The 13,828-nt window shown below is 38.9% G+C and overlaps 10 non-coding genes and 1 pseudogene across 10 annotated transcripts; all 11 read right to left on the minus strand.

The window, feature by feature from the left end:
- Positions 1-108: 108 nt before the first annotated feature.
- LOC144723862 (U2 spliceosomal RNA) lies at positions 109-285 on the minus strand (annotated as a pseudogene).
- A 1,137-nt stretch (positions 286-1,422) lies between these two features.
- Positions 1,423-1,613, minus strand: LOC144723849 (U2 spliceosomal RNA). The gene has a single exon (XR_013586375.1). It is a non-coding gene; the product is annotated as a U2 spliceosomal RNA (small nuclear RNA).
- A 1,057-nt stretch (positions 1,614-2,670) lies between these two features.
- Positions 2,671-2,861, minus strand: LOC144723762 (U2 spliceosomal RNA). Its single transcript, XR_013586288.1, has one exon. It is a non-coding gene; the product is annotated as a U2 spliceosomal RNA (small nuclear RNA).
- A 1,055-nt stretch (positions 2,862-3,916) lies between these two features.
- Positions 3,917-4,107, minus strand: LOC144723858 (U2 spliceosomal RNA). The gene has a single exon (XR_013586383.1). It is a non-coding gene; the product is annotated as a U2 spliceosomal RNA (small nuclear RNA).
- Positions 4,108-5,164: 1,057 nt separating this feature from the next.
- On the minus strand, positions 5,165-5,355 carry LOC144723859 (U2 spliceosomal RNA). Its single transcript, XR_013586384.1, has one exon. It is a non-coding gene; the product is annotated as a U2 spliceosomal RNA (small nuclear RNA).
- A 1,057-nt stretch (positions 5,356-6,412) lies between these two features.
- On the minus strand, positions 6,413-6,603 carry LOC144723763 (U2 spliceosomal RNA). The gene has a single exon (XR_013586289.1). It is a non-coding gene; the product is annotated as a U2 spliceosomal RNA (small nuclear RNA).
- A 1,057-nt stretch (positions 6,604-7,660) lies between these two features.
- On the minus strand, positions 7,661-7,851 carry LOC144723764 (U2 spliceosomal RNA). The gene has a single exon (XR_013586290.1). It is a non-coding gene; the product is annotated as a U2 spliceosomal RNA (small nuclear RNA).
- Positions 7,852-8,906: 1,055 nt separating this feature from the next.
- LOC144723850 (U2 spliceosomal RNA) lies at positions 8,907-9,097 on the minus strand. Its single transcript, XR_013586376.1, has one exon. It is a non-coding gene; the product is annotated as a U2 spliceosomal RNA (small nuclear RNA).
- Positions 9,098-10,154: 1,057 nt separating this feature from the next.
- Positions 10,155-10,345, minus strand: LOC144723765 (U2 spliceosomal RNA). Its single transcript, XR_013586291.1, has one exon. It is a non-coding gene; the product is annotated as a U2 spliceosomal RNA (small nuclear RNA).
- A 1,055-nt stretch (positions 10,346-11,400) lies between these two features.
- Positions 11,401-11,591, minus strand: LOC144723771 (U2 spliceosomal RNA). The gene has a single exon (XR_013586297.1). It is a non-coding gene; the product is annotated as a U2 spliceosomal RNA (small nuclear RNA).
- Positions 11,592-12,648: 1,057 nt separating this feature from the next.
- On the minus strand, positions 12,649-12,839 carry LOC144723772 (U2 spliceosomal RNA). Its single transcript, XR_013586298.1, has one exon. It is a non-coding gene; the product is annotated as a U2 spliceosomal RNA (small nuclear RNA).
- Positions 12,840-13,828: the final 989 nt, after the last annotated feature.

Consider the following 13,828-nt stretch of genomic DNA (forward strand, 5'->3'; position numbering starts at 1 on the left):
ACAAATGAGAAGATGGAGGGGACTGGTAACAAAACAGGAGAGAACGCACCCAATTACGGACAAACAGCGGACATGGGGTTTTCAAATCCAACATAGTCTACTTTTGTTTGATGATATCCCTCCCCCAGCAGGGAGGTGCGCGGAGTGGACGGAGCAAACCCCTATTCCATCTCCCTGTCCCAAAAATCAATTTAATATAAGGTACCACAATGTGGTACGTATCAGATATTAAACTGATAAGAACAGATACTACACTTGATCTTAGCCAAAAGGCCGAGAAGCTATAACACAGACCTGCCAGTGGTGGAGATTACATACGCCAAAACTCTCTCTACACCATGGGGCCTCCACCCGTTACTTCGCACAATAAATACCGACTTAAAGCTTTCGTGACTGCAGGAATTCATATTCTTTGGGCCTTTCGGTAAAGTCATGGAGATAGGTTCAAAGAAAATAACAAAAAATAACAAAAAACTACTTTGTTATTTTTAACACCATGGCACATGCGGAATGGTCGTGGTAACTTATTGTGCGAATATTATTTGGGTCTTTCGGTAAAGTCACATAGATAGGTTCAAAGAAAATAAAAAAAAATTACAAAAAAAATTATTTACATGACTTTACCAAAGAATATGCGCACAAGTTATCACGACCATTCCGCATGTGCCATGGTGTTAAGAGATACGGAATATTAAACAAGCATCAGTCATGCACACGGCCATTCATATTTGAAACCGGGACAAAATCTCAATTTCTGCAAAAGGCTTTGGCACACCCAGAAATAATTAAACCGAGTTTGTTTCTGCCAACAAACGAGCAAGTTCTGAGGTGCAAGTGTAATTGATTCAGATAATTAGAATCTGAAAATGCTAATATAATAATACAAAGTGTCCGACCAATACATATGAATGAAAAAAAAATATCGAAAAAATATCGTTCGTTAATAAACACTGTCCCTAAAGGAAGGTATAGTACAATTTCAGCCTAAGGCCTTTCTACATAGCACATGAAGCAAGATAGACTAAGATAGGTAAATTACGGAATAATGGGCAATACTGCGTTATGAAGACGTAACAAACAGAGCAGAACAGGATAAAACAAACTTCTTTGGTTCTTTTCCGAAAAGAACCAAAGAATAATTCCTGCAGTCACGAAAGCTCCCAAATTAAGATAAAACAAACTGTTTGTATATAAGTGCATGTGCATATGACATATTACTTCTTGACCCACACCGACTCGATACCTGTGAAAAGAGTTTGATAGATTTTTGAAATTTGACAGCTATACAGGGCACAAATGAGAAGATGGAGGGGACTGGTAACAAAACAGGAGAGAACGCACCCAATTACGGACAAACAGCGGAAATGGGGTTTGCAAACCCAACATAGTCTACTTTTGTTTGATGATATCCCTCCCCCAGCAGGGAGGTGCACCATTCCCAGAGAAACTGCAATACCGGGTTGATGCGCGGAGTGGACAGAGCAAGCCCCTATTCCATCTCCCTGTCCCACAAATCAATTTAATATAAGCTACCACAATGTGGTACGTATCAGATATTAAACTGATAAGAACAGATACTACACTTGATCTTAGCCAAAAGGCCGAGAAGCGATAACACACACCTGCCAGTGGTGGAGATTACATACGCCAAGACTCTCTCTACACCATGGGGCCTCCACCCGTTACTTCGCACAATAAATACCGACTTAAAGCTTTCGTGACTGCAGGAATTCATATTCTTTGGGCCTTTCGGTAAAGTCATGTAGATAGGTTCAAAGAAAATAACAAAAAATAACAAAAAACTACTTTGTTATTTTTAACACCATGGCACATGCGGAATGGTCGTGGGAACTTATTGTGCGAATATTATTTGGGTCTTTCGGTAAAGTCACATAGATAGGTTCAAAGAAAATAACAAAAATTACAAATAAATACTTTACGTGACTTTACCAAAGAATATGCGCAGAAGTTATCACGACCATTCCGCATGTGCCATGGCGTTAAGAGATACGGAATATTAAACAAGCATCAGTCACGCACACGGCCATTCATGTTTGAAACCGGGACAAAATCTCAATTTCTGCAAAAGGCTTTGGCACACCCAGAAATAATTAAACCGAGTTTGTTTCTGCCAACAAACGAGGAAGTTCTTAGGTGCAAGTGTAATTGATTCAGAGAATTATAATCTGAAAATGCTAATATAATAATACAAATTGTACGACCAATACATATGAATGAAAAAAAACTATCGAAAAAATATCGTTCGTTAATAAACACTGTCCCTAAAAGAAGGTATAGTAAAATTTCAGCCTAAGGCCTTTCTACATAGCACATGAAGCAAGATAGACTAAGATAGGTAAATTACGGAATTATGGGCAATACTGCGTTATGAAGACGTAACAAACAGAGCAGTACAGGATAAAACAAACTGTTTGTATATAAGTGCATGTGCATATGACATATTACTTCTTGACCCACACCGACTGGATACCTGTGAAAAGAGTTTGATAGATTTTTGAAATTTGACAGCTATACAGGGCACAAATGAGAAGATGGAGGGGACTGGTAACAAAACAGGAGAGAACGCACCCAATTACGGACAAACAGCGGAAATGGGGTTTGCAAACCCAACATAGTCTACTTTTGTTTGATGATATCCCTCCCCCAGCAGGGAGGTGCACCATTCCCGGAGAAACTGCAATACCGGGTTGATGCTCGGAGTGGACGGAGCAAGCCCCTATTCCATCTCCCTGTCCCAAAGATCAATTTAATATAAGGTACCACAATGTGGTACGTATCAGATATTAAACTGATAAGAACAGATACTACACTTGATCTTAGCCAAAAGGCCGAGAAGCGATAACACACACTTGCCAGTGGTGGAGATTACATACGCCAAAACTCTCTAAACCATGGGGCCTCCACCCGTTACTACGCACAATAAATACCGACTTAAAGCTTTCGTGACTGCAGGAAGTAATATTCTTTGGGCCTTTCGGTAAAGTCATGTAGATAGGTTCAAAGAAAATATCAAAAAATTACAAAAAATTACTTTGTTATTTTTAACACCATGGCACATGCGGAATGGTCGTGGTAACTTATTGTGCGAATATTATTTGGGTCTTTCGGTAAAGTCACATAGATAGGTTCAAAGAAAATAACAAAAATTACAAAAAAATACTTTACGTGACTTTACCAAAGAATATGCGCAGAAGTTATCACGACCATTCCGCATGTGCCATGGCGTTAAGAGATACGGAATATTAAACAAGCATCAGTCACGCACACGGCCATTCATGTTTGAAACCGGGACAAAATCTCAATTTCTGCAAAAGGCTTTGGCACACCCAGAAAAAATTAAACCGAGTTTGTTTCTGCCAACAAACGAGGAAGTTCTTAGGTGCAATTGTAATTGATTAAGAGAATTAGAATCTGAAAATGCTAATATAATAATACAAATTGTACGACCAATACATATGAATGAAAAAAAAATATCGAAAAAATATCGTTCGTTAATAAACACTGTCCCTAAAGGAAGGTATAGTAAAATTTCAGCCTAAGGCCTTTCTACATAGCACATGAAGCAAGATAGACTAAGATAGGTAAATTACGGAATTATGGGCAATACTGCGTTATGAAGACGTAACAAACAGAGCAGTACAGGATAAAACAAACTGTTTGTATATAAGTGCATGTGCATATGACATATTACTTCTTGACCCACACCGACTGGATACCTGCGAAAATAGTTTGATAGATTTTTGAAATTTGACAGCTATCCAGGGCACAAATGAGAAGATGGAGGGGACTGGTAACAAAACAGGAGAGAACGCACCCAATTACGGACAAACAGCGGAAATGGGGTTTGCAAACCCAACATAGTCTACTTTTGTTTGATGATATCCCTCCCCCAGCAGGGAGGTGCACCATTCCCACAGAAACTGCAATACCGGGTTGATGCGCGGAGTGGACAGAGCAAGCCCCTATTCCATCTCCCTGTCCCACAAATCAATTTAATATAAGCTACCACAATGTGGTACGTATCAGATATTAAACTGATAAGAACAGATACTACACTTGATCTTAGCCAAAAGGCCGAGAAGCGATAACACACACCTGCCAGTGGTGGAGATTACATACGCCAAGACTCTCTCTACACCATGGGGCCTCCACCCGTTACTTCGCACAATAAATACCGACTTAAAGCTTTCGTGACTGCAGGAATTCATATTCTTTGGGCCTTTCGGTAAAGTCATGTAGATAGGTTCAAAGAAAATAACAAAAAATAACAAAAAACTACTTTGTTATTTTTAACACCATGGCACATGCGGAATGGTCGTGGGAACTTATTGTGCGAATATTATTTGGGTCTTTCGGTAAAGTCACATAGATAGGTTCAAAGAAAATAACAAAAATTACAAATAAATACTTTACGTGACTTTACCAAAGAATATGCGCAGAAGTTATCACGACCATTCCGCATGTGCCATGGCGTTAAGAGATACGGAATATTAAACAAGCATCAGTCACGCACACGGCCATTCATGTTTGAAACCGGGACAAAATCTCAATTTCTGCAAAAGGCTTTGGCACACCCAGAAAAAATTAAACCGAGTTTGTTTCTGCCAACAAACGAGGAAGTTCTTAGGTGCAAGTGTAATTGATTCAGAGAATTATAATCTGAAAATGCTAATATAATAATACAAATTGTACGACCAATACATATGAATGAAAAAAAAATATCGAAAAAATATCGTTCGTTAATAAACACTGTCCCTAAAGGAAGGTATAGTAAAATTTCAGCCTAAGGCCTTTCTACATAGCACATGAAGCAAGATAGACTAAGATAGGTAAATTACGGAATTATGGGCAATACTGCGTTATGAAGACGTAACAAACAGAGCAGTACAGGATAAAACAAACTGTTTGTATATAAGTGCATGTGCATATGACATATTACTTCTTGACCCACACCGACTGGATACCTGCGAAAATAGTTTGATAGATTTTTGAAATTTGACAGCTATCCAGGGCACAAATGAGAAGATGGAGGGGACTGGTAACAAAACAGGAGAGAACGCACCCAATTACGGACAAACAGCGGAAATGGGGTTTGCAAACCCAACATAGTCTACTTTTGTTTGATGATATCCCTCCCCCAGCAGGGAGGTGCACCATTCCCACAGAAACTGCAATACCGGGTTGATGCGCGGAGTGGACAGAGCAAGCCCCTATTCCATCTCCCTGTCCCACAAATCAATTTAATATAAGCTACCACAATGTGGTACGTATCAGATATTAAACTGATAAGAACAGATACTACACTTGATCTTAGCCAAAAGGCCGAGAAGCGATAACACACACCTGCCAGTGGTGGAGATTACATACGCCAAGACTCTCTCTACACCATGGGGCCTCCACCCGTTACTTCGCACAATAAATACCGACTTAAAGCTTTCGTGACTGCAGGAATTCATATTCTTTGGGCCTTTCGGTAAAGTCATGTAGATAGGTTCAAAGAAAATAACAAAAAATAACAAAAAACTACTTTGTTATTTTTAACACCATGGCACATGCGGAATGGTCGTGGGAACTTATTGTGCGAATATTATTTGGGTCTTTCGGTAAAGTCACATAGATAGGTTCAAAGAAAATAACAAAAATTACAAATAAATACTTTACGTGACTTTACCAAAGAATATGCGCAGAAGTTATCACGACCATTCCGCATGTGCCATGGCGTTAAGAGATACGGAATATTAAACAAGCATCAGTCACGCACACGGCCATTCATGTTTGAAACCGGGACAAAATCTCAATTTCTGCAAAAGGCTTTGGCACACCCAGAAATAATTAAACCGAGTTTGTTTCTGCCAACAAACGAGGAAGTTCTTAGGTGCAAGTGTAATTGATTCAGAGAATTATAATCTGAAAATGCTAATATAATAATACAAATTGTACGACCAATACATATGAATGAAAAAAAACTATCGAAAAAATATCGTTCGTTAATAAACACTGTCCCTAAAAGAAGGTATAGTAAAATTTCAGCCTAAGGCCTTTCTACATAGCACATGAAGCAAGATAGACTAAGATAGGTAAATTACGGAATTATGGGCAATACTGCGTTATGAAGACGTAACAAACAGAGCAGTACAGGATAAAACAAACTGTTTGTATATAAGTGCATGTGCATATGACATATTACTTCTTGACCCACACCGACTGGATACCTGTGAAAAGAGTTTGATAGATTTTTGAAATTTGACAGCTATACAGGGCACAAATGAGAAGATGGAGGGGACTGGTAACAAAACAGGAGAGAACGCACCCAATTACGGACAAACAGCGGAAATGGGGTTTGCAAACCCAACATAGTCTACTTTTGTTTGATGATATCCCTCCCCCAGCAGGGAGGTGCACCATTCCCGGAGAAACTGCAATACCGGGTTGATGCTCGGAGTGGACGGAGCAAGCCCCTATTCCATCTCCCTGTCCCAAAGATCAATTTAATATAAGGTACCACAATGTGGTACGTATCAGATATTAAACTGATAAGAACAGATACTACACTTGATCTTAGCCAAAAGGCCGAGAAGCGATAACACACACCTGCCAGTGGTGGAGATTACATACGCCAAGACTCTCTCTACACCATGGGGCCTCCACCCGTTACTTCGCACAATAAATACCGACTTAAAGCTTTCGTGACTGCAGGAAGTAATATTCTTTGGGCCTTTCGGTAAAGTCATGTAGATAGGTTCAAAGAAAATATCAAAAAATGACAAAAAATTACTTTGTTATTTTTAACACCATGGCACATGCGGAATGGTCGTGGTAACTTATTGTGCGAATATTATTTGGGTCTTTCGGTAAAGTCACATAGATAGGTTCAAAGAAAATAACAAAAATTACAAAAAAATACTTTACGTGACTTTACCAAAGAATATGCGCAGAAGTTATCACGACCATTCCGCATGTGCCATGGCGTTAAGAGATACGGAATATTAAACAAGCATCAGTCACGCACACGGCCATTCATGTTTGAAACCGGGACAAAATCTCAATTTCTGCAAAAGGCTTTGGCACACCCAGAAATAATTAAACCGAGTTTGTTTCTGCCAACAAACGAGGAAGTTCTTAGGTGCAAGTGTAATTGATTCAGAGAATTATAATCTGAAAATGCTAATATAATAATACAAATTGTACGACCAATACATATGAATGAAAAAAAAATATCGAAAAAATATCGTTCGTTAATAAACACTGTCCCTAAAAGAAGGTATAGTAAAATTTCAGCCTAAGGCCTTTCTACATAGCACATGAAGCAAGATAGACTAAGATAGGTAAATTACGGAATTATGGGCAATACTGCGTTATGAAGACGTAACAAACAGAGCAGTACAGGATAAAACAAACTGTTTGTATATAAGTGCATGTGCATATGACATATTACTTCTTGACCCACACCGACTGGATACCTGTGAAAAGAGTTTGATAGATTTTTGAAATTTGACAGCTATACAGGGCACAAATGAGAAGATGGAGGGGACTGGTAACAAAACAGGAGAGAACGCACCCAATTACGGACAAACAGCGGAAATGGGGTTTGCAAACCCAACATAATCTACTTTTGTTTGATGATATCCCTCCCCCAGCAGGGAGGTGCACCATTCCCGGAGAAACTGCAATACCGGGTTGATGCTCGGAGTGGACGGAGCAAGCCCCTATTCCATCTCCCTGTCCCAAAGATCAATTTAATATAAGGTACCACAATGTGGTACGTATCAGATATTAAACTGATAAGAACAGATACTACACTTGATCTTAGCCAAAAGGCCGAGAAGCGATAACACACACTTGCCAGTGGTGGAGATTACATACGCCAAAACTCTCTAAACCATGGGGCCTCCACCCGTTACTACGCACAATAAATACCGACTTAAAGCTTTCGTGACTGCAGGAAGTAATATTCTTTGGGCCTTTCGGTAAAGTCATGTAGATAGGTTCAAAGAAAATATCAAAAAATTACAAAAAATTACTTTGTTATTTTTAACACCATGGCACATGCGGAATGGTCGTGGTAACTTATTGTGCGAATATTATTTGGGTCTTTCGGTAAAGTCACATAGATAGGTTCAAAGAAAATAACAAAAATTACAAAAAAATACTTTACGTGACTTTACCAAAGAATATGCGCAGAAGTTATCACGACCATTCCGCATGTGCCATGGCGTTAAGAGATACGGAATATTAAACAAGCATCAGTCACGCACACGGCCATTCATGTTTGAAACCGGGACAAAATCTCAATTTCTGCAAAAGGCTTTGGCACACCCAGAAAAAATTAAACCGAGTTTGTTTCTGCCAACAAACGAGGAAGTTCTTAGGTGCAATTGTAATTGATTAAGAGAATTAGAATCTGAAAATGCTAATATAATAATACAAATTGTACGACCAATACATATGAATGAAAAAAAAATATCGAAAAAATATCGTTCGTTAATAAACACTGTCCCTAAAGGAAGGTATAGTAAAATTTCAGCCTAAGGCCTTTCTACATAGCACATGAAGCAAGATAGACTAAGATAGGTAAATTACGGAATTATGGGCAATACTGCGTTATGAAGACGTAACAAACAGAGCAGTACAGGATAAAACAAACTGTTTGTATATAAGTGCATGTGCATATGACATATTACTTCTTGACCCACACCGACTGGATACCTGCGAAAATAGTTTGATAGATTTTTGAAATTTGACAGCTATCCAGGGCACAAATGAGAAGATGGAGGGGACTGGTAACAAAACAGGAGAGACCGCACCCAATTACGGACAAACAGCGGAAATGGGGTTTGCAAACCCAACATAGTCTACTTTTGTTTGATGATATCCCTCCCCCAGCAGGGAGGTGCACCATTCCCAGAGAAACTGCAATACCGGGTTGATGCGCGGAGTGGACAGAGCAAGCCCCTATTCCATCTCCCTGTCCCACAAATCAATTTAATATAAGCTACCACAATGTGGTACGTATCAGATATTAAACTGATAAGAACAGATACTACACTTGATCTTAGCCAAAAGGCCGAGAAGCGATAACACACACCTGCCAGTGGTGGAGATTACATACGCCAAGACTCTCTCTACACCATGGGGCCTCCACCCGTTACTTCGCACAATAAATACCGACTTAAAGCTTTCGTGACTGCAGGAATTCATATTCTTTGGGCCTTTCGGTAAAGTCATGTAGATAGGTTCAAAGAAAATAACAAAAAATAACAAAAAACTACTTTGTTATTTTTAACACCATGGCACATGCGGAATGGTCGTGGGAACTTATTGTGCGAATATTATTTGGGTCTTTCGGTAAAGTCACATAGATAGGTTCAAAGAAAATAACAAAAATTACAAATAAATACTTTACGTGACTTTACCAAAGAATATGCGCAGAAGTTATCACGACCATTCCGCATGTGCCATGGCGTTAAGAGATACGGAATATTAAACAAGCATCAGTCACGCACACGGCCATTCATGTTTGAAACCGGGACAAAATCTCAATTTCTGCAAAAGGCTTTGGCACACCCAGAAATAATTAAACCGAGTTTGTTTCTGCCAACAAACGAGGAAGTTCTTAGGTGCAAGTGTAATTGATTCAGAGAATTATAATCTGAAAATGCTAATATAATAATACAAATTGTACGACCAATACATATGAATGAAAAAAAACTATCGAAAAAATATCGTTCGTTAATAAACACTGTCCCTAAAAGAAGGTATAGTAAAATTTCAGCCTAAGGCCTTTCTACATAGCACATGAAGCAAGATAGACTAAGATAGGTAAATTACGGAATTATGGGCAATACTGCGTTATGAAGACGTAACAAACAGAGCAGTACAGGATAAAACAAACTGTTTGTATATAAGTGCATGTGCATATGACATATTACTTCTTGACCCACACCGACTGGATACCTGTGAAAAGAGTTTGATAGATTTTTGAAATTTGACAGCTATACAGGGCACAAATGAGAAGATGGAGGGGACTGGTAACAAAACAGGAGAGAACGCACCCAATTACGGACAAACAGCGGAAATGGGGTTTGCAAACCCAACATAATCTACTTTTGTTTGATGATATCCCTCCCCCAGCAGGGAGGTGCACCATTCCCGGAGAAACTGCAATACCGGGTTGATGCTCGGAGTGGACGGAGCAAGCCCCTATTCCATCTCCCTGTCCCAAAGATCAATTTAATATAAGGTACCACAATGTGGTACGTATCAGATATTAAACTGATAAGAACAGATACTACACTTGATCTTAGCCAAAAGGCCGAGAAGCGATAACACACACTTGCCAGTGGTGGAGATTACATACGCCAAAACTCTCTAAACCATGGGGCCTCCACCCGTTACTACGCACAATAAATACCGACTTAAAGCTTTCGTGACTGCAGGAAGTAATATTCTTTGGGCCTTTCGGTAAAGTCATGTAGATAGGTTCAAAGAAAATATCAAAAAATTACAAAAAATTACTTTGTTATTTTTAACACCATGGCACATGCGGAATGGTCGTGGTAACTTATTGTGCGAATATTATTTGGGTCTTTCGGTAAAGTCACATAGATAGGTTCAAAGAAAATAACAAAAATTACAAAAAAATACTTTACGTGACTTTACCAAAGAATATGCGCAGAAGTTATCACGACCATTCCGCATGTGCCATGGCGTTAAGAGATACGGAATATTAAACAAGCATCAGTCACGCACACGGCCATTCATGTTTGAAACCGGGACAAAATCTCAATTTCTGCAAAAGGCTTTGGCACACCCAGAAAAAATTAAACCGAGTTTGTTTCTGCCAACAAACGAGGAAGTTCTTAGGTGCAATTGTAATTGATTAAGAGAATTAGAATCTGAAAATGCTAATATAATATTACAAATTGTACGACCAATACATATGAATGAAAAAAAAATATCGAAAAAATATCGTTCGTTAATAAACACTGTCCCTAAAGGAAGGTATAGTAAAATTTCAGCCTAAGGCCTTTCTACATAGCACATGAAGCAAGATAGACTAAGATAGGTAAATTACGGAATTATGGGCAATACTGCGTTATGAAGACGTAACAAACAGAGCAGTACAGGATAAAACAAACTGTTTGTATATAAGTGCATGTGCATATGACATATTACTTCTTGACCCACACCGACTGGATACCTGCGAAAATAGTTTGATAGATTTTTGAAATTTGACAGCTATCCAGGGCACAAATGAGAAGATGGAGGGGACTGGTAACAAAACAGGAGAGAACGCACCCAATTACGGACAAACAGCGGAAATGGGGTTTGCAAACCCAACATAGTCTATTTTTGTTTGATGATATTCCTCCCCCAGCAGGGAGGTGCACCATTCCCGGAGAAACTGCAATACCGGGTTGATGCGCAGAGTGGACGGAGCAAGCCCCTATTCCATCTCCCTGTCCCAAAAATCTATTTAATATAAGGTACCACAATGTGGTACGTATCAGATATTAAACTGATAAGAACAGATACTACACTTGATCTTAGCCAAAAGGCCGAGAAGCGATAACACACACTTGCCAGTGGTGGAGATTACATACGCCAAGACTCTCTCTACACCATGGGGCCTCCACCCGTTACTACGCACAATAAATACTGACTTAAAGCTTTCGTGACTGCAGGAATTCATATTCTTTGGGCCTTTCGGTAAAGTCATGTAGATAGGTTCAAAGAAAATATCAAAAAATAAGAAAAAACTACTTTGTTATTTTTAACACCATGGCACATGCGGAATGGTCGTGGTAACTTATTGTGCGAATATTATTTGGGTCTTTCGGTAAAGTCACATAGATAGGTTCAAAGAAAATAACAAAAATTACAAAAAAATACTTTACGTGACTTTACCAAAGAATATGCGCAGAAGTTATCACGACCATTCCGCATGTGCCATGGCGTTAAGAGATACGGAATATTAAACAAGCATCAGTCACGCACACGGCCATTCATATTTGAAACCAGGACAAAATCTCAATTTCTGCAAAAGGCTTTGGCACACCCAGAAAAAATTAAACCGAGTTTGTTTCTGCCAACAAACGAGGAAGTTCTTAGGTGCAATTGTAATAGATTAAGAGAATTAGAATCTGAAAATGCTAATATAATAATACAAATTGTACGACCAATACATATGAATGAAAAAAAAATATCGAAAAAATATCGTTCGTTAATAAACACTGTCCCTAAAGGAAGGTATAGTAAAATTTCAGCCTAAGGCCTTTCTACATAGCACATGAAGCAAGATAGACTAAGATAGGTAAATTACGGAATTATGGGCAATTCTGCGTTATGAAGACGTAACAAACAGAGCAGTACAGGATAAAACAAACTGTTTGTATATAAGTGCATGTGCATATGACATATTACTTCTTGACCCACACCGACTGGATACCTGTGAAAATAGTTTGATAGATTTTTGAAATTTGACAGCTATCCAGGGCACAAATGAGAAGATGGAGGGGACTGGTAACAAAACAGGAGAGAACGCACCCAATTACGGACAAACAGCGGAAATGGGGTTTGCAAACCCAACATAGTCTACTTTTGTTTGATGATATTCCTCCCCCAGCAGGGAGGTGCACCATTCCCGGAGAAACTGCAATACCGGGTTGATGCGCAGAGTGGACGGAGCAAGCCCCTATTCCATCTCCCTGTCCCAAAAATCTATTTAATATAAGGTACCACAATGTGGTACGTATCAGATATTAAACTGATAAGAACAGATACTACACTTGATCTTAGCCAAAAGGCCGAGAAGCGATAACACACACTTGCCAGTGGTGGAGATTACATACGCCAAGACTCTCTCTACACCATGGGGCCTCCACCCGTTACTACGCACAATAAATACTGACTTAAAGCTTTCGTGACTGCAGGAATTCATATTCTTTGGGCCTTTCGGTAAAGTCATGTAGATAGGTTCAAAGAAAATATCAAAAAATAAGAAAAAACTACTTTGTTATTTTTAACACCATGGCACATGCGGAATGGTCGTGGTAACTTATTGTGCGAATATTATTTGGGTCTTTCGGTAAAGTCACATAGATAGGTTCAAAGAAAATAACAAAAATTACAAAAAAATACTTTACGTGACTTTACCAAAGAATATGCGCAGAAGTTATCACGACCATTCCGCATGTGCCATGGCGTTAAGAGATACGGAATATTAAACAAGCATCAGTCACGCACACGGCCATTCATATTTGAAACCAGGACAAAATCTCAATTTCTGCAAAAGGCTTTGGCACACCCAGAAAAAATTAAACCGAGTTTGTTTCTGCCAACAAACGAGGAAGTTCTTAGGTGCAATTGTAATAGATTAAGAGAATTAGAATCTGAAAATGCTAATATAATAATACAAATTGTACGACCAATACATATGAATGAAAAAAAAATATCGAAAAAATATCGTTCGTTAATAAACACTGTCCCTAAAGGAAGGTATAGTAAAATTTCAGCCTAAGGCCTTTCTACATAGCACATGAAGCAAGATAGACTAAGATAGGTAAATTACGGAATTATGGGCAATTCTGCGTTATGAAGACGTAACAAACAGAGCAGTACAGGATAAAACAAACTGTTTGTATATAAGTGCATGTGCATATGACATATTACTTCTTGACCCACACCGACTGGATACCTGTGAAAATAGTTTGATAGATTTTTGAAATTTGACAGCTATCCAGGGCACAAATGAGAAGATGGAGGGGACTGGTAACAAAACAGGAGAGAACGCACCCAATTACGGACA

This window comes from Lampetra planeri, chromosome 18 (genome assembly GCF_965212315.1).
Source record: "Lampetra planeri chromosome 18, kcLamPlan1.2.h2, whole genome shotgun sequence".
In the NCBI taxonomy this organism is placed as follows: Eukaryota; Metazoa; Chordata; class Hyperoartia; order Petromyzontiformes; family Petromyzontidae; genus Lampetra; species Lampetra planeri.